The sequence below is a fragment of the Piliocolobus tephrosceles genome, chromosome 10, assembly GCF_002776525.5.
Source record: "Piliocolobus tephrosceles isolate RC106 chromosome 10, ASM277652v3, whole genome shotgun sequence".
NCBI lineage: Eukaryota > Metazoa > Chordata > Mammalia > Primates > Cercopithecidae > Piliocolobus > Piliocolobus tephrosceles.
The window spans coordinates 31,952,559-31,972,744 of NC_045443.1; the positions used below are offsets into that span (position 1 = coordinate 31,952,559).

At 42.8% G+C, this 20,186-nt stretch overlaps 1 pseudogene; it reads right to left on the minus strand.

Moving 5' to 3' along the window:
• Positions 1-11,051: 11,051 nt before the first annotated feature.
• LOC111540555 lies at positions 11,052-18,046 on the minus strand (annotated as a pseudogene).
• Positions 18,047-20,186: the final 2,140 nt, after the last annotated feature.

Here is a 20,186-nt window from a genome sequence, read left to right on the forward strand (position 1 = left end):
AAACCCCCGGGGGGGGAGATTCCTCCCCAAAAAAAAAAAAAAAAAAGCTTCTCATAAAAGAGCAGCAAAGAAATCTGTTATGGTTAAAACACAACGAATGAATAACAATAAAGAGCAAGCTTAGTTTATTAGAAACATGCCAGGCAAGGGAAACAGTGAGCAAATGAAGTCAGTCAAATGGACGCCGAGTAGCTTTAGCATTTGAGTTTTATTAAGTTTCATGGGGGAGGAGTTAGCCAAAGGATGCTTTTAGGGCGGGGATAACAAGAGTGGGGGGAGGGGCAGGAAGGAAGGGTAGAGTTAGGGCAGGAAAGAATTGGTCAGAAGTTGCAAAGCTGAGTCACTGACTGTGTTGATAGGCTAGGCAAGGCTGTCTGTGAAAAAGTCTGTGGTTTTATGTTTCCTGAACACCTGGGTCCAAGCTGAGCTGTTGCTGAAGTAGTTTATCTGTTTTGCAAATTGTGGTTTCTGTGCTGTTTTTCAAGTTGTGGTTTCTGTAGTTTTCCATCTCTCAGTCTTGAGAAAGATAAGATAAGAAAAGATACTGCATTCTTAAAACAAGAACAAGGTGTTATTTTGTAAAAAGAGGAACATTCACAGAACAAAGAAGAAATTTTAGAAGGTGAAGACATAAGAAATGAACATTTTAATGAAGAATTGAAATAAAATTGAGGAAGTTACACAGAAAGCATGGCAAAAAGACAAGGAGATAGGAAATGAGAGAAAAAAGGTAAGAAAATTCATGAAATCTATGAAGTTCAGCAGCCAAATAATAGAATTTCCAGGAAGAGTGAAACAGAGGGGAAGAAATCAACAATGAAATAGTTCAGGTCGGGCGTGGTGGCTCATGCCTGAAATCCTAGCACTTTGGGAGGCCGAGGCGGGTGGATTGCCTGAGCTCAGGAGTTCAAGACCAGCCTGGGCAACACAATGAAAACCCACCTCTACTAAAATACAAAAAATTAGCTGGATGTGGTGGCATGCACCTGTATTCCCAGCTACTTGGGAGGCTGAGGCAGAAGAATTGCTTGAACCCAGGAGGTGGAGGCTGCAGTGAGCTGAGATTGTGCCACGGGACTCCAGCCTGGGCAACAAGGCGAGACTCCATCTCCAAAAAAAAAAAAAAGAAATAGTTCAAGAAACACACTGAGAATAGAAGGAGCAAATTGAAAGTGTCCATCATAATAGATTAAAATTGTCCTGCACCAAAGTGTGTAATTGTGAAATGTAAAATATCTAGGACAAACAGGAGATTCTCAGGCTTCCAGAAGGGGTAGGGAGGTGGCACAAAAGGGTGGTAGGGGAGTCGGAATTGCTGTGGATTTCTCAGCAGCAACACAGGAATAAGAAAATGAACAAACTAAAAGAGGAAGGTGTGGCTTTCTTTTCCTCTGGGACACAGAAGGTCGTCCTTCCTACCTACTGGCAGCCCTCAAGGGCAACCCCTTGCCCAGCACCAAGGACATCAAGAAGGTCCTGTACAATAGGCAACAAAGCCAATGACAACCAGTGCAGCAAGATCATCGGTGAACTGAACGGAAAAGACATTAAAGGAGCCATTGCCCAGGGTATTGGCAAGTTGCCAGTGTGCACTCCCACAGGGCTGTGGCTATCTCTGCTGCCCTGGCTCTGTAGCTCCTACTGCTGGCCCTGCCCCTACTACAAAGGAGAAGAAACATGAGAAGAGGGAGTGTCAATAGTCACATGATGACATGAGATTTGACTTCCTGCTCCCCTGCCAATTCCCCTGGAAAGAAAGAAAGAAGGGAGGAAAGGAGGGAGCAAAAGAGAGAGGGGAAGGAGAGTGGGGGAGGGGAGAGGAAGGGATAGAGGAAACAGGAGAGATGCAAAGTAATGGTGGAGGAGAATCACGGGATCAGAAACAGCCGGTGTAGAAAGCAACTGATCCAGATTGGGAGAGATGTAACTCAAAAGACAGGCATGTTGGAGATTTGTGTTCCACCATTTGAAAAGATAAAGCCATTCTTAGCCCATGGTCATACAAAAACAGGCTGCAGGTCAGTTTTCTGACCCCTGATCTAGTCAATAAAAAAGAAACAGGCTGAACTGACACTAATTCCTGGAAAGAAGGAAGGAGGGAGGGAAGAAGGCAGGAAGGAAAAAAAAGAAGAAAGGGGCCAGGCGTGGTGTCTCACCCTTGTAATCCCAGCACTTTAAAAGGCCAAGGCGGGTTGATCACGTGAGGTCAGGAGTTTGAGACCAACCTGGGTAACCTGGTGAAACCCCATCTCTACTACAAATACAAAAATTAGCCGGGCATGGTAGTGCACCCCTGTAGTCCCAACTACTCGAGAGGCTGAGGCAGGAGAGACACATGAACCTAGGAGTCAGAGGTTGCAGTGAGCCTGGATGGTACCACTGCACTCCAGCCTGGGTGACAGCAAGACTCCGTCTCAACAACAACAACAACAAAAAAAAAAAAAAAAAGAAGAAGAAGAAGAAGTAAAGGAAGAAGGGAGAAGGAAAGAAAGAGGCTAGGTAGAAGGTGTGACCCTGGTATTGATAAAGAGATAGGGGAGTGGTCAAAGGCATTTCTCTACATCATAATGTAAGGGAAATTCCTGGGTGAGCCCACAGAAACGACAGGTTAATCCAAATTATAAACTGAGTAATCTCATTGTAGAGCCTCTGCATACATCTAGGACACCTAGTTATCCAGTGGTCTTCCTGGCCAGATTGCAAAAGCTTTCGCTGCTCTGGGTCTTCCTCATTGTAGTCCCTGTCATCAGGGTTTCCATAGCACTCAACTCATTCTCCAAGCTTTGACTCCAGTATTCTTCAGCATACATCATCAATCATCTTCCCTCTGCCTTGACATGGTGCTTGGCACTGTGACACTTGACACAATGTTAAGTGCCTTGACACATATTGCTACTGCCCAAATAAGACTTACTTCAAGTGGATATACATTAGATATCTGCTGGAAAAATGAAGAAGAGTAAGACAGCAACCGTCCCTTCCCTTCAAGAATTCTTTTCAAGAACAAGGATTTTCTCCATATAACAAGAATATGATTGCAAATTAGCTTCACAAAAAGAGTAATTTGGCAGAGCTTTAATCCCCACTGGCCTCTCCAAAAAGCCACAAATAAAATAGCCTTTGATATAGACAATAAATTATAAATATCAGTAGAAGCTTCCTTAGAATCTATCTTGATGATAGATACTGACTTTTTTATTTTTATGTTATTTCCATTGCATTATGTGACAAAATATTGCACATTAATCTAACCATCAGTCTGCTTTCTTATCACTATATGCAGTACTTGCCTTCTCTAAAATTTTATAAATGTGGAATGATATAGTATAATCTTTTGTGTCTGGCTCCTTGTATTTAGCATAATGCTTTTTTCTTTTTTCTTTTCTTTTCTTTTTTTTTTTTTTTTTTGAGACAATCCTGCTCTTTCACCTAGGCTGGAGTGCACTGGCGTGATCTTAGCTCACTGGAACCTCTGCCTCCCATGTTCAAGCAATTCTTGCGCCTCTGCCTCCAGAGTAGCTGAGATTACAGGTGCTTACCACCATGCCTGGCTAATTTTTGTATTTTTGGTAAAGTGAAATAAAAACATGTATTTCACCATGTTGGCCAGGCTGGTCTCAAACTCCTGACCTCAAGTGATCCACCCTACTCGGCATCCCAAAGTGCTGGGATTATAAGTGTGAGCCACCACACCCAGCTCTAGTCAGCATAATGCTTTTGAGATTCATATGTGTTGTGATGTGTATTGGTAGGTTTTTTGTTTGTTTGTTTCTATTTTGTTTTGGCTCACAAACAGAAAAATCTAAAGTAGCTCTTTTTGGTAAGTAGTTTTGCATTGTATGGATGTAAAACAGTTTATCCATTCACCAGTTGGTTGTTTCCAGTTGGGAGATATATACTATGAAAAAAACTCCAATGAACAGTTGCATACAAGTCTTTGTGTGGACATGTTTTCATTTCTTTTGGGGAAGTATGTAACAGCTGAATTGCTGGGTCATGTGGTAACTCTGTCTTTCACATAATCAGAAACCAAACTGTTTTCAAAGTATTCATACCACTATGGTTTGTGTCCCCTCCAAAACTCATGTTGGAATTTAATTACCATTGTGACTCTATTAAGAGGTGGGACCAGGCTAGGCATGGTGGCTCATGTCTGTAATCCCAGAACTTTAGGAGGCCAACGTGAGAGGATTGCTTGAGGACAGGAGTTCAAGACCAGCCTGATCAATGTAGTAAGACCCCATCTGTACAAAACATTTAAAAATTAGACAGACGTGGTGGCACACACCTGTGGTCCTAGCTACTTAGGAGGCTGAGGTGGGAGGATACCTTGAACTCAGGAGGTCAAGGCTGCAGTGAGCCATGATATATGCCACTGCACCCCAGCCTGGGTAACAGAGCAAGACCTTGACTCTAAAAAACTAAGAGGTGAGAATTTTAAGAGACAGCCCTCATGCCCTCATGAATGGATTAATCTTTTCATGAATTAACAGATTAGTGGGGTTACAGTGGGAAGGAATAAGTTATCTCAAGAGTGGGTTTGTGATAAAAGCCAGCCTTGCACTCTTCTTATCCTGTGATGCCTTCACATGTTATGACACAGCAAGAAGGCCCCTGAAGACGCAGCTCTTTGTCCTTGAATCCAAGAACTTCCCAGTTTCCAGAACTTTACCAAATACATTTTGGCTGTGTGTGGTGGCTCACGTCGGTAATCCCAACACTTTGGGAGACCAAGGTGGGTGGATCACTTGAGATCAGGAGTTCAAGACCAGCCTGGCCAAATGGTGAAACCCTGTCTCTACTAAAAATACAAAATTTAGCCAGGCGTGGTGGTGACTGTAGTCCCAGCTACTTGGGAGGCTGAAGCAGAAGAATCCCTTGAACCCAGGAGGTGGAGGTTGCAATGAACTGAGATTGCGCCACTGCACTCTAGCCTGGGTGACAGAGTAAGACACCCTCTCTAAATAAATAAATACGTTTTGTTTTATTATAATTTACTCACTCTGGGGTATTCTATGATAGCATCAGAAAATGGACTAAGGAATACCGTTTTCATTCTTGCCGGCAATGTTCCTGATGCTCCAAATTCTCTTCCACACCTGATATTGTTAGTCTTTTTAGTTTGAGTCATTTTAGTGGGTATGAAATATAGTTTTTATTTTTTATTATTATATTTCCATAAGTTATTGGGGTACAGGTGGTATTTGGGGGTGTGAAGTATATTTCCTTATGGTTTTAATTCACATTTCCCCAATGACCAAGTGATGCTGAGCATCATTTCATGTTATTTTTTTGCCATTCATATAACTTATTTGGTAAAATGTATGTTCACATTTCTCTCTTGTTGTTCATCATTCTTGCCAGATTTTGTGTAATCTTTTAAAATAACTGTTTTGTTCCTTTTACTTTGGATTTATTTTCTGTTTTTCTGACTTATTATAAATGATTACTTAAATATGTCTTTTAAGTTTATACATTTCTTTCTTGTTTGTTTTTGTTTTTGTTTGAGACAGAGTCTCACTCTGTCGCCCAGGCTGGAGTGCAGTGGCGTGATCTCAGCTTACTGCAAGCTCCGCCTCCCGGGTTCAAGCAATTCTCCTGCCTCAGCCTCCCGAGTAGCTGGGATTGCAGGCACCTGCCACCACACCCAGCTAATTTGTGTATTTTTTAGTAGAGATGGGGTTTTGCCATGTTGGCCACACTGGTCTCGAACTCCTGACCTCAGGTGATCCACCCACCTCGGCCTCCCAGAGTGCTGGGATTACAGGCGTAAGCCACTGCACCCGGCCAAGTTTATACATTTCTTTCTACACACTACTTAGCTTACTTTTTTTTTTTTTTTTAATTGAGACGGAGTCTCGCTCTTTCGCCCAGGCTGGATTGCAGTAGAGCCATCTCTGCTCACTGCAAACTCCGCTTCTGCAAGCTCCGCCTCCCAGGTTCACGCCATTCTCCTGCCTGAGCCTCCCAAGTAACTGGGACTACAGGTGCCTGCCACCACACCCAGCTAATTTTTTGTCTTTTTAGTAGAGACAGGGTTTCACTGTGTGAGCTGGGATGGTCTCAATCTCCTGACCTCATGATCCGCCTGCCTCGGCCTCCCAAAGTGCTGGGATTACAGGCGTGAGCCACCGTGCCTGGTTGTCATCTATAATACTTATTATTACATTTAAAATGTTTAATTTGTGTCTTTCTTATTTCCTAGCACATAAAGGAAATTTTTTAGCTATTTTTTATTGTCTTATAGTAGCTTAATAGCATTATACATAGGCGTATCTTATTTTATTGCATTTCACTTTATCATGCTTCCTAGATTGTATTTTTTTACAAATCGAAGGTTTGTGGCAACCTTGTGTTGAGCAAGTATATCAGTGCCATTTTTCCAACAGCTTGTGCTCACTTGTGTGTCTCTGTGTCAGCATTTTTTACTGATAAACTATTTTTAAAATAAGATATATTTTAAAACTAAGGTATATTTTTAGACATAATGCCATTGCACACTAAATAGACTACATTATAGTTTAAAAATAACTTTATGTACTAGGAAACCAAAAAATGTTGTGTGACTTACTTTACTGTGATATTTGCTTTATTGCAATGATCTGGGACTGAACCTACAATATCTCTCACATGTGCCTATAGTGAGAGAGTGTCCGCATTTTAATTCTGTCAATTTTCTTGAGATTTGATTTACAGCCAATCTGTCTTCAATTAATACAAATTTTATGTGTGCTTAAAGAGAATGTGATTTTTGCAGTTGTTAGTACAGTGTTCTATGCTTCTGCCATAGTAAATATGGTAAATCATGTATATCAGATCTACTTGATGAACATTTTCTGTCAATTATTAATTTTCAAATCCTCCAATATGACTGAATATAAATTCGTCTGTTTCTTCTTCTTTTTGTTTTTTTTTTTGGAGATAGAGTCTCACTCTGTCGCCAGGCTGGAGTGCAGTGGTGCAATCTCGGTTCACCACAACCTCCGCTTCCCGAGTTCAAGCGATTCTCTTGCCTTAACCTTTTGAGTAGCTGGGATTACAGGCATCTGCCACCATGCCCAGCTAATTTTGTATTTTTAGTAGATACAGAGTTTCCCCATGTTTGTCAGACTGGTCTTGAGCTCCCGACCTCAGGTGATCTGCCCGCCTCAGCCTCCCAAAGTGTTGGGATTACAAACGTGAGCCACCATACCCAGCCTGTTTCTTCTTGTGCTGTTTTTGCTTTATATGTTTTTTCAGTCTATGTTTATATGTTTACAACCTATGTCTATATGTTTATAACCTATGTATATATGTTAATAAACCATGTATGTATGTTAATAAACCTATGTGCATACGTTTCAGTCTATGTACATAGGTATGTTCTATGTACATAGAAAAGAAACCCACATACAGACATAAAATGATGAAATTTCAGAACAATGACAAAGAACGATTATAAAAGAGCAGAAGAGAAAGGAGATTATCTTTTTTTTTTCTTTTTGAGACAATCTCATTCTGTTGCCCAGGTTGGAATGCAATGGCCAGATCTCGGCTCACTGCAACCTCCGCCTACTGGGTTCCAGTGATTCTCCCTGCCTCAGCCTCCCAAGTAGCTGGGATTACAGGCACCCACCACCACGTCCAGTTACTTTTTTTTGTATTTTTAGGAGAGACACGGTTTCACCATATTGGCCACGCTGGTCTTGAACTCCTGACTTCAGGTGATCCACCCACCTTGGCCTCCCAAAGTGCTGGGATTTTAGACGTGAGCTACTAAGCCGGCCAGGAGATCATCTCGAAAGAAGCAGAGTTAGTGACAGCTGGCTTAAAGACAATATAAGCTACGAGACAGTGAAATGTTATCTTCAAAGTGCTAAGGAAAAGCAACTGAAAATTTGGAATTCTAAATCCAGTTAATTTTTTTTTTTTTTTTTTTTTTTTTTTTTTGAGACAGAGTCTCACTTTGTCACCCAGGCTGGAATGCAGTGGCTGGATCTCAGCTCACTGCAACCTCCACCTCCCAGGTTCAAGTGATTCTCCTGCCTCAGCCTCCCGAGTAGCTGGGATTACAGGCATGCACCACGATGCCCGGGTAAGTTTTGTATTTTTTGTATAGACGGGGTTTCACCAAATTGGCCAGGCTGGTCTTGAACTCCTGACCTCGTGATCTGCCCACCTTGGCCTCCCAAAATATTGGGACTACAGGCGTGAGCCACCTCGCCCGGCCCTAAAATTTTGTTTAATGAAGACAAAATAAAATTGTTTTCAGACAAATAAAACTCACTCTTTCGCCAGCAAACCCTTACTATAGGAAAATCTAAAATATATATTTTAGCTAGAAGGAAACTGATCCTAAATGAAGCTACAAGAAGAAACAACATGTAAAAAGATTTTGGGTAAGTATAAAATATTAACTGTAAAACAATGATAATGTTTAGTGATGTTTAAATTTGAAAGAAAAAAGATAATATTAAAATATATGACAGGTCTGTGTTCTGGAGGAGATAAAGAAATAGCTTAACTTTTTAATTTAAGTAATCACAATGCAGCTTATAGGGTAAAAACAACAAAAAATTCAACCCAAAACACAAAAAGCAAGAAAAACACCTCAAACCCGAATAGCGTATTTAACTTCCAAACTAGCAAGAAAGAATATAATTAATACCAAAAAAAAGTCAAAAAAAAAAAAAAAAAAAGGAAGGCCAGGCATGGTGGCTCATGCCTGTAATCTGAGCACTTTGAGAGGCCGAGGCTGGCAGATCACTTGAGGACAGGAGTTTGAGACCAGCCTGGCCAATATGGCAAAATCCCGTCTTTACTAAAAATACAAAAATTAGCTGGGGATGATGGTACACGCCTGTAATCCCAGCTACTCAGGAGGCTGAGGTGGGAGGATCGCTTGAGCCAGGGAGGCAGAGGTTGCAGTGAGCCAAGATCACACAATTGCCCTCCAGGCTGGGCGATAGAACGAGACTCTCTCAAAAAAATAAGAATGGGGGGTGAAAGATAGTATAAATTAGGGCAATAGATTTTTTGAGACTAATTTCATTAAAGGTGAATAAGCTAAATGCCTTAGTAGTTGTCTCAGTCAGTTTGGGCTGCTGTAACAAATATATCATAGGCAGAGTACTTAAATAACAGAAATTTATTTCTCACAGTTACAGAGACTGGCCGTTTTGGGTTTTTTTTTTTTTTTCTGTTTCTTTTTCTTTTTTAGAAACGGGTCTCACTGTCACCCAGGCTGGAGTGCAAGTGGCATGATCATAGCTCACGCCAGCCTTGAACTTCCGGGCTCAAGTGATCCTCCCACCTCAGCCTCCTAGTAGCTGGGACTACAGGCACACACCACTGCAACCAGCTAATTTTGAAACCTTTTTTTTTTTTTTTTTTTTTTTTTTTTGAGACAGAGTCTTGCTCTGTCACCCAGGCTGGAGTGCAGCTGCAAGATCTTGGCTCACTGAGACCTCCACCTCCCGGGTTCAAGCGATTCTCCTGCCTCAGCCTCTCAAGTAGATGGGACTACAGGTGCATGCCATCACTCCATGCTAATTTTTGTATTTTTAGTAGAGACAGGGTTTCACCATATTGACCAGGCTGGTCTCTAATTCCTGACCTCATGATCCGCCCACCTCAGCCTCCCAAAGTGCTGGGATTACAGGTGTGAGCTACCGCACCGAGTCTTAAAACTTTTTTTGTAGAGACGGGGTTTTACTATAGCCCAGGCTGGCCTCAAACTCTTAGCCTCAAGTGATTCTCTTGCCTTGGCCTCCTAAAGTGCTGGTATTTCAGGCATGAGTCACTACACCTAACTGAGTGTAGGTGTTCGAGATCAGGGTATCAGCATGATTGCCTGCTTGGTTAGGGCCTTCTTCCTAGCTTTGTGGGTGGCCATCCTCTTGCTGTGTCCTCACATGATGGAGGGAGGAGGGCTGAAGAGAAAGTCGCTGTGTCTCTTCTTACAAGGCCTTTAATCCCATCATGAGGGCTTCACCCCCATGACCGAATTATCTCATAATACCACCACCTTGGGGTTTAAGATTTCAATCTATGAACTTGGCAGGGGACACAAAGGATCAGTTTACAGCAGTAAAAACAAAGATAGATTGAACATTTTAAATGCATTTTACAGGCTACTTGAAAGACTTCAGCAGTCTCAGACCTCCACTTAAGTATTAGTTGTCTTAGTCTTTCAACCTTAGGAAGGTTGAAAATAAATAATAGGCAAAAAAGAATAGAATAGGGCCGGGCGCAGTGGCTCACACCTGTAATCCCAGCACTTTGGGAGGGTGAGGCAGGCAGATCACCTGAGGTCAGGAGTTTGAGACCAGCCTGGCCAACATGGTGAATCCCCATCTCTACCAGAAATACAAAAAATTAGCCAGTTATGGTGGCAGGCTCCTTTAATCCCAGCTACACGGGAGGCTGAGGCAGGAGAATCACTTGAACCCAGGAGGAAGAAGTTGTAGTGAGCCAAGATCGTGCCACTGCACTCCAGCCTGGGTGACAGAGCAAGACTCCGTCTCAGGGAAAAACAAAAAAATAGAATAGAAAGTAAGCAGGCTGGGCGCGGTGGCTCACCCCTGCAATCCTAGCACTTTGGGAGGCCAAGGTGGGCGGATCACAAGGTCAGGAGTTCAAGACAAATCTGGCCAACATAATGAAATCCCATCTCTACTAAAAATACAAAAAATTAGCAAGGTGTAGTGGTGTGTGCCTGTAAAAAGCTACTCAGGAGGCTGAGGCAGGAGAATCTCGTGAACCCAAGAGCCCGGGGGGACAGTGGGAGAAGCTGTCTGAAAGAAAAACAAACAAAAAAAGAAGTAAGTAGATGGAAAAGACATGCCAAACCAAAGAAAAAAAAAAGCCAGCATAGCTATATTAAAATCAGAAAACAATATAGTTCAAGACAAATCGCATTGTTTTTTTTTAATGTTGAGGTGCGTTTTCTTTTTAATGTTTATTAGACTTCTTCAGTTTCTTACCTGAATTGTCTCTTTTATTCTTTCCCCACCCACCCCCCAACCCCCACAAATAGGACTTTTTCTTTGTCACTATTAAAAGTCTAAACTTTAAATAGATTCTTGGACTGACAACTCATAGCCATCAGCTCGTTCAACTTTACCACCTGTTTTGTTCCCAGGGGCTTTTCCAGAACTAACTTCACCTTGAAGTTCCGTGAGTTTTCCTAATTTAAACTTGGGCTGCTTCTGCATTTTGACTTTTCTAATGAAGACATCATGAAGAGCATAAATAGATTGGCAAGCCTTTTCTATGACTTTTCCAGTGCTGTTTGGAATCACTTTATTGACCACTTCTTTCAAGTCATTTTGTCTGCACCTCTCAGGTTATGATTTCCATCATTTTCTTCCAGATCTGGTGGACCTGTTGGTGCTGAGCATAAGAGGTCTTCCACATCTGAATGTTGCATTTTTTAGTAAAACAAACACAGAACAGACGAAGCAAGTAACCACTGGAAGTCTTGACATCAACATGAGCTTCAATCATGGTCTGCCATTTTTTCACCATGGAATACATTTTGTCATGGTTAAGATTCATGCCATGAAAGTTAGTTCAGCAGTTTTTGCCCTAAAAATCTTCAGTAATCAGCTTGAATTTTCTAAATGTTAACTTCATCATTTGGCAAATCAGCAAGACTCACTTCAAACACACAACCCTTGAGACCATCTGATGCAATTTTGGTTCCTTGGGTCCTGGTGACTAGCATCTTTCCAATATTTCTTTTTTTTGAGATGGAGTCTCACTCTGTCACCCAGGCTGGAGTGCAGTGGCATGATCTTGGCTCACTGCAGCCTCCACCTCCTGGATTCAAGCTATTCTTCTGCCCTAACCTCCCGAGTAGCTGGGACTACAGGCGCCCACCACCACACCCAGCTAGTTTTTTTTTGTTGTTTTTGTTTTTTTTTGAGACAGAGTCTCACCTGTTGCCCAGGCTGGAGTGCAATGGTGCGATCTTGGCTCACTGCAACCTCTGCCTCCTGGGTTCAAGTGATTATCCTGCCTCAGCCTCTTGAGTAGCTGGGATTGCAGGCGTATGCCACCACGCTCGACTAATTTTTGTATTTTCAGTAGAGACGGGGTTTCACCACGTTGGTCAGGCTTGTCTCAAACTCCTGACCTTGTGATCCGCCCGCCTTGGCCTCCCAAAGTGCTGGGATTGCAGGTGTGAGCCACCATCACCAGCCCCCAATATTTCTTATATTGAATATAGCAGGTGCTTTTACATCACACTAATCTTCCTTAGGAAATGGATCAACCACTTTCTTCTTGGCTCCCTTTCTGCCACCTTTGGTGCTTGTTCTCGCCAGCCACTATGGTGCTACTCAGACAGCCAAAAGGGCTCTTTCATTTTTTTATTATCTCTCATTAGCATGATTGTCAAAGAAAAATAAGAATGGAGGCCATTGATAAGATACACCCCAAGGCCAATCACCCATAACCAAGTAACCAAACTTTAAGTCATCCCTATTTCCCCCAAAGGCTAGCTCTAATCATAAAACATAAAACATAAGCTTTACATTCTTATCAGCATGAATCAGTAAAATTAAATCAATCAGCTCTAGACAAATCAGCTTGAACTCACAGAAATATTAATGTATAACAGCCAATCCTGACACAGGTCAAAATATTCCTCCTTTATGCTCTATAAACTGCTGTAACTCCTGTAAAATGGACTTCTTACCACTTGGTTTGACATCTCCAGGATCTTGTTCTATACCTGATCTGACTTTATTTTTGACGTAGCCAAATTTTGTTCAAATGGCTTTTTCCTTCTTTTTTTTTCTTTTGTCCCGTCTCTGCCTTCCTCTTCCCCTCTCACTCCTCTTCTCTCTCTCTTTCTCCTTATTTATTTATTTTTCTCTCTCTCACGAGCGAAGGGATAAAAATAAAACTACTGAGATAAAATATTTTTTCAAGACTTTAAGTTGGTATCATTTATTTCAGTAAACCCTTACCAGCATTAATCTTTTTTAAAAAAGAAAAATGTATCTCAATATTTCAATCTGCATTTCTATGATTACTTGAAAGATTGAACAGTTTCTCATTTTTCAAGACATTTGCATTTCCTCCTTTGTGGACTGTTGTCTCATGCCCTTTGCACATGTATCTAATGACATCTTTGCTTATTTTTATCTGCCTCTGTAAGAGGAGACGTCTACCTCTCAATATCTGAAATTAAAAGGATAAATATCTATGACTTACTTATTAAAGGAAATCTATATTCATCAGGCATAATATCCTTAAGGAAAACAAACTCCTGATCTTACGAGGTTTGTGGGAAGCATTTGTCTAGTGGTTGTTGACAGAGCAGGAGCATCACCATCTTGGACAAACACTGCCATTTTAAGTTCCCCTTGATTAAAAACCACCTAAATCCAGCCCCCAAAACATCAGCCTAATAGCTAATGTCAGCATGACCATAAACCACAAATGACATCTCCAACCAGAAACATTTCAACCCCGAGATAAACCCCTCTCTGACCAGCAACATGCCAGCCCTGAGATAAACCCCCCTCTGACCAGAAACATCCCAACCCCACAATAAAACTCTCCTCCACCCAGAAACATTCCAAACCTGTGATAAGCTCTCCCTTCCTAAACCTTTAAATACTCTTAGTCTATAAGAGAGAAGGCTCTTGATCTAAACCAGCCAGAATCCCCTCTCAGGTTTATTCTCCAAAATAAACCTGTCTTTGACTGTTGAGCTGCTTTTCATGTTTCTGTCTTCTTTTTTCAATCCTTACATTTGGTGTCAAAACCTGGAATGGGTGTTGGGGGCAGAGGCTCTCTTGCAACCTAGGAAGCACTGGGCAATGGCAGCTCGTCCCAGGATAACTCCTGGATCCTGAAGGTCTCTGGCCACCTGCCTTGTCTTTTCTCTCTCTTCACTTTTCAAGCAATTTGCATGAGGAGGACAACTAATCTGAAGGGGACTGTGAGGCTTGGGCTGGGGCTACTCTCTGGTGGGTTCGTTCTCAAAACCCTCAGGTCTCAGGAATCCACCTCTAACCACCCGCAACAGGTACTTCGCTCTCTAGCACTTGTCCCCAGTTCCTCCCTCTTGTCTCTCTCTCTCCCTCACATGGCTCCAGTCTGGGTGACCCTCTGCCAATTCTAACCAGAACACCCAACATCAGACACTAATCCAGCCAACTGATAAGATTTGCCTTCCCTGACTTTCTTGCAGTACCTGGGAAAATCAGGTCTGCCATTCCAGTGCTCAGAGGCCCAGTGGGACTAAGTTGGAAGAAATCTTGGGGACCCCCAGTCTCCTCAGCTTTACCCTTCTCTTTGTAAAGAGGGTTCTGGGTCTCTGTCTTTTGTCTGGGGAGGCCTAGAACAAAAACAGGCACCCTTGGCTTCCTCTTACCAGTCTACATGGTGCCAAACAATCTCACATTCCTACGTCCTCCCCACTGGGGTGTCTCCTTCACAACCTTGCCAAACTTAGCTTACAGGGAGACCTAAAGCCAAAACGTTTAGTTTTTTATTGCAACACAGCCTGACCCCAGTACAAATTAGATAATGACAGGCGATGGCCCCAAAACAGCACTTTTGACTTTCAAATTCTCAGGGACCTTGACACCTTTATCACCGGGAATGGCAAATGGCAAGAGGTTCCCTATACTCAGGCTTTCTTCTACCTTAAATCCCAACCCTCCCCACATCAAGCTTGCAACCCTCACGAAATCCTTCTTCTTAATGAAAACCCTCCCCAGCTCTCTCCTTTCTCCGAAACCCCTTCCTCCAAAACCCCTTTTGATCCTGCAGATGAACCCCCTCTGTACTCTCAGCCCCCTGCATCTGTTCCTTGCCTGTCCACCCCTTTGGCCCCTCCTGCCCCAAGCCTTTAGCCCCAAACCCCGCCCCTCCTCCTTCTCCATCCATTACCCATTCAAAAACTACTCCAACCAGTCAAACGACATCTGCCATTCTCCCTCTCCAGTAAGTGGCTGGGGCTGAAGGCATTGCTCATGTTCATGTCCGTTTCTCCGTGTCTGACTTGTCACAGATCGAACAGCACCTGGATCTTTCTCTGAAAATTCATCTCATTATTGCAAGGAATTCATGAACATAATCCAATCCTTTAATTTAACTTGGCATGACATTTATATCATTCTAACCTCCACCCTCATTCCTGACAAAAAATAGCACATCCGGCCTTCAGCTGAAACACACGCAGATGAACTCCATAATCAAGCCCCTATACAAAATCCAGTGGCCAATGATGCAGTCCCCCATAGAGACCCAGATTGGACTTACCAACAGGGAGACAATGGCATCAGGTGAAGAGACCGCATGATTACCTGTCTTCTCGTAGGCCTGGACAAAAATGCTCATAAGGCAGTTAGTGATGAAAAACTCAGAAATTACACAAGAGCTCCAGGAAAATCCTGCCCTTTTCTTATCATGCCTCACTGAAGCTATGCTAAAATATACCAATTTGGACCCAGAATCTAAAGAAGGTCAAACTTTTCTCCACCTCCAATTTGTTTCCCAATCTGCCCCAGATAGCCAGAAAAAATTCCAAAAATTAGAGGAGGGTCCCCAGACACCCCAGCAGGACCTCCTAAATGTGGCCCTCTGTATCTTTAACAACAAAGATGAGGAACACAAATTTAAAAAGAAACATCTCCATTTAAAATACCAGATGCTAGCCTCTGTTGTCCAAAAGTCATGTTACGCAAAGCCTCCTAATAACCCAAAAGGAAACTCCCTCACCTCTTGGGGAGTCAGTTTCCAATGTGGCAACCCTGGACACTGGGCAAAGACTTGTCCTAACCCCTTGTCTCCCACCAAGCCTTGCCCAACTTGTGGTCTTTGGGGACACAGGAAGATGGACTGCCCCCAATGGGGACACCTTCCCTATTCAGGTGTGGCTCATAATAAAGTTCGCCAATCATCACAGGATGTCTTCACTGTTGGTGCTGACAACTGATGACTGAGGATCCCTGGGATCCTTCACCCTTATATCTAGTGAGTCTACGGAACCCAAGGTAATTGGGGCAGTATCCAGGAAGATTATTGCCTCTCTTTTCGATACTGGGACAAGTCTATCTGTATTAACTGAATATCAAGACCCATTAGGATATTCATCCATTTCTGTTGTTGACAGGAAGGGTATACAAGAAACCCCATAAAACACACTGCCTCTCTACTATTCATTTAAGGGAGTCACCCTCACTCACTCTTTCTTGGTCATTCCTCATTGTCCCACTCCTTTACTAGGAAGGGACATCCTACACAAACCAGGAGGAATCATTCATTTATCAACCTACACCAAAGCCACCCTTATTTATTATTATAGCAAGAACAGAACCCCTTCTCACACACTCCACATCAAACAGACTTAAATCCCAGATTCCTCAGCCATGTAAATCCCATAGTATGGAACACCAACTCCCCCATTGCAGCTACCCACCACTCTGCAATCCATTTCACTGAAGGATCTTAAGCACTAAATAGTGGTCCCACAATATCCCCTCAACCCTAATGGATTATGGGGACTCAAGCCCATTATCTCCCGAGTTTTGGCTGCCAGTATTTTAATTCCCACCCATTCTCTCCACAATACTCCTATTCTCGCTTAAAAAACTGGATGGCTCCTATAGACTGGTTCAGGATTTGTGACAAATCAACTCTACTATTGTTCTTGTTTGTCCTGTTGTCCCAAAGCCCTACACCCTAGTGTCACGAATTCCTCCCAGCACTAGCCATTTCTCTGTATTAGACCTCAAAGATGCCTTTTATACTATCCCTCTACATCCCTCTTCTCAAAACCTTTTTGGTTTCACTTGGACTCACCCTGACACAGGCTACTCCCAACAACTCACCTGGACTGTCCTCCTCCAGGGGTTTAGGGGCAGCCCTCACTATTTTGGTCAGGTACTTCAGTTGGACCTCTCCCAACTACCTCTGCAACCTAGCATTTTGTTTTAATATGTTGACTATTTACTTATTTGCAGCCTGTCTCTAGAACATTGTATTCAAAACGCCACCAGGTTTTTAAATTTTTTGGCTGAATGTGGGTACAATTAACTTCTCCAAAAGTTTTATATCTAGGATTAATCATAAATACAAACACCCAAGAAATTCTGCTGACATGAAAGCAAGCCATTCAACAAATTCCATTTCCTAAAACAAAAAGGGACTTATTTCTTTCCTCAGATTAGTGGGATATTTCTGATTAAGGGCAGCAAATTTTGCCATTATCTCTAAATCTCTTTATGAACACACAAAAAGAAATTTTTTTATTTTTTATTTTTGGATGTAGTCTCGCTCTGTCACCCAGGATGGAGTGCAGTGGTGCAATCTCGGCTCACTGCAAGCTCTGCTTCCTGGGTTCACGCCATTCTCCTGCCTCCTGAGTAGTTGGGACTACAGGCGCCTGCCACCATGCCAGGCTAATTTTTTTGTGTGTATTTTTAGTAGAGACGGGGCTTCACCATGTTAGCCAGGATGGTCTCAATCTCCTGACCTCGTGATCCACCCGCTTTAGCCTCCCCAAGTGCTGGGATTACTGGCATAAACCACTGTGCCCAGCCCTACAAAATCTTGATCAACCACTCACTCCCAACCCAGACCTTTATCATGTTTAGTCTCACCTAAAACGTGCTTTATTACAGGCCCCTGCTTTAGGACTTCCAAACCCCCTCAGACCTTTTCACCTATATTTACACAGTTCTCATAATCAGGCCCTTGGACCAACCCATGGGAGATTCCCTCCAACTAGTGGCATATTTTTCAAAATAACTAGATCCCATTTTAAAAAGCTGGCCTCGTTGCTTAAAAACTTTGGCCACAGCCTCTTTAATTATCCCTGAGGCACAAAAACTCACATTCTATGAACCCCTCTAGGTATTTTCTTCTCACAGTCTATAAGGTATGCTCAGTCATAAGATGCTCACTTCCATCTCATCCTCTCACATGCAAGCCCTACATTCAACCCTCTTTCAACCCTCTATTTCTCTTCATAGATGCTCCCCCACTAATTCTGCTACTCTTTTACCTTCAACACCAATTTTGGACCCCGACCAACACTCATGCTTCTTTCACCATGTTCTCTCACCTTACTTCCACTAACACAAAGGGAGCCCCAGATTGATGGCAGTGCATCAAAAAATCCTCCCCTCCAAACAGGATATGCCATCATTGGGGGATATTTCCAATTATGGATAGCAAATTTTACCATTTATCATGATGATATCCACTCTCTCCCACCAAGAAGAGTTGTAGAGGTTGCCCCCTTTGCTTTTGGGCACATCCTCCCAACAAACAGAATTAGTTGCCCTAATAAGAGCATAATCCTAGCAAAAAAAAAAAAAAAAAAAAAAAAACAAGTTAATATATACACCGACTCTAAATATGCCTATAAAATCATCCATTCCAATGCCCAAATTTGGAGCAAGCTGGGCTATCTCATGGCTAAGAGAACTCCTATCATTAATGGAAAACGAATCCATCATCTACTAAAGGCAGCTCTACTTCCAAAAAAGGATGTAGTTATCCATGGCAAAGGACATCAGTCAGATAAAAGCCATATTTCTTTAGGGAACTGTGAGGCTGACTATTGGGCACACCTCAACCAATCATCCAATTTCTCAATACCTATTTCCCCTCACACAACATTTCCCCTCCTTTTATCCAGAACACCAAATACAACAACCAGTCGTGGCGGGGGCACAATTCAAACCCCCATACTGGTTCATACAAAACAAATTAGTCCTACCTGACTGTGAAAAAACAAGTATTTTACAGGACACCCACAACCTCTTCTACACTAGCCATTCCCCTCTACAACATTTCTTAAGTTTCTACATACATAAAACCCCAGATATAAAGGAACAGTTGAAAGCCATTTCCCATTAATGCTCTATTTGCCAGAAAGCTTCACCCAACTCTAACACTAGACCCCCTTCTTTCCCAACCCATCAAGCGAGGGGACACCTTCCAAGACAGGACTGGCAAATTGATTTCACCCATTTGCCCCCAGTAAAAAAGTTTGATTTCTTTTGGTTCCAGTTGATACCTTTTCAGGATGGGTTGAAAGAGCTTCTCTGTCACCTCCAAATTAATAACAGAAATCATCCCCAGGTTCAGGGTGCCTCTTTCTCTTCAATCTGATAATGGTCCTGAATTCACTTCTGAAATTACTCAAACACTTGCACAAGTCCTGCAAATCACCTGGAAGCTATGCATCCCCTATTGACCTCAATCTTAGGGAAAGGGTGAAAAAATGAATGGCATTCTAAAAAACACCCTCACCAGGTACTCACTCCAGACACATAAAGACTGGGTTACTCTTTTACCTTTGGCCCTTCTAAAATTTGGTGCTCCCACATAAACCTTTAATGCCCAGCTCCTTTGAACTCATGTATGGGAGACCACTCGACCCTTTTGCTCCACCTCAGGGTCAAGCCCTACCTCTACCAACCCCTCTCATTTCCCCTCTTCTCTTTTTTTTTCTTTCTTTGAGACCCAGTCTTGCTCTGTCGCCCAGTCTGGAGTGCAGTGGCATGATCTCGGCTCACTGCAAGCTCCATTTCCTGGGTTCACACCATTCTCCTGCATCAGTCTCCTGAGTAGCGGGGACTACAGGCGCCCGCCACCACGCCCGGCTAATTTTTTTGTATTTTTAGTAGAGACAGGGTTTCACCGTGTTAGCCAGGATGATCTCAATCTCCTGACCTTGTGATCCACCTGCCTTGGCCTCCCAAAGTGCTGGGAATACAGGTGTGAGCCACACACCTGGCCTTGTTTGCCTTCTTCTGCATACTATCTGCCATTTCATTTGGGAATATGCTGATGAATACCTGCCACAACCCATTGCCGACTCCTCTAATTGCTTCCTACAGCCAGGAGACTAGGTTCTGGTAAAAGATCCCAGTCCTACCCTCAATCCTTCCTTCACACTTAAATGGAATGGGTCTTACCAGATCATCTTTTTTTTTTTTTTTTTTTGTTTTGTTTGAGACGGAGTCTCACTCTGTCCCCCAGGCTGAAGTGCCGTGGTGTGATCTCTGCTCACTGCAAGCTCCACCTCCCGGGTTCACCCTTCTCCTGCCTCAGCCTCCCAGGTAGCTGGGACCACAGGCACCTGCCACCAGGCCCAGCTAATTTTTTGTATTTTTAGTAGAGATAGGGTTTCACCGTGTTAGCCAGGATGGTCTCAATCTCCTGACCTC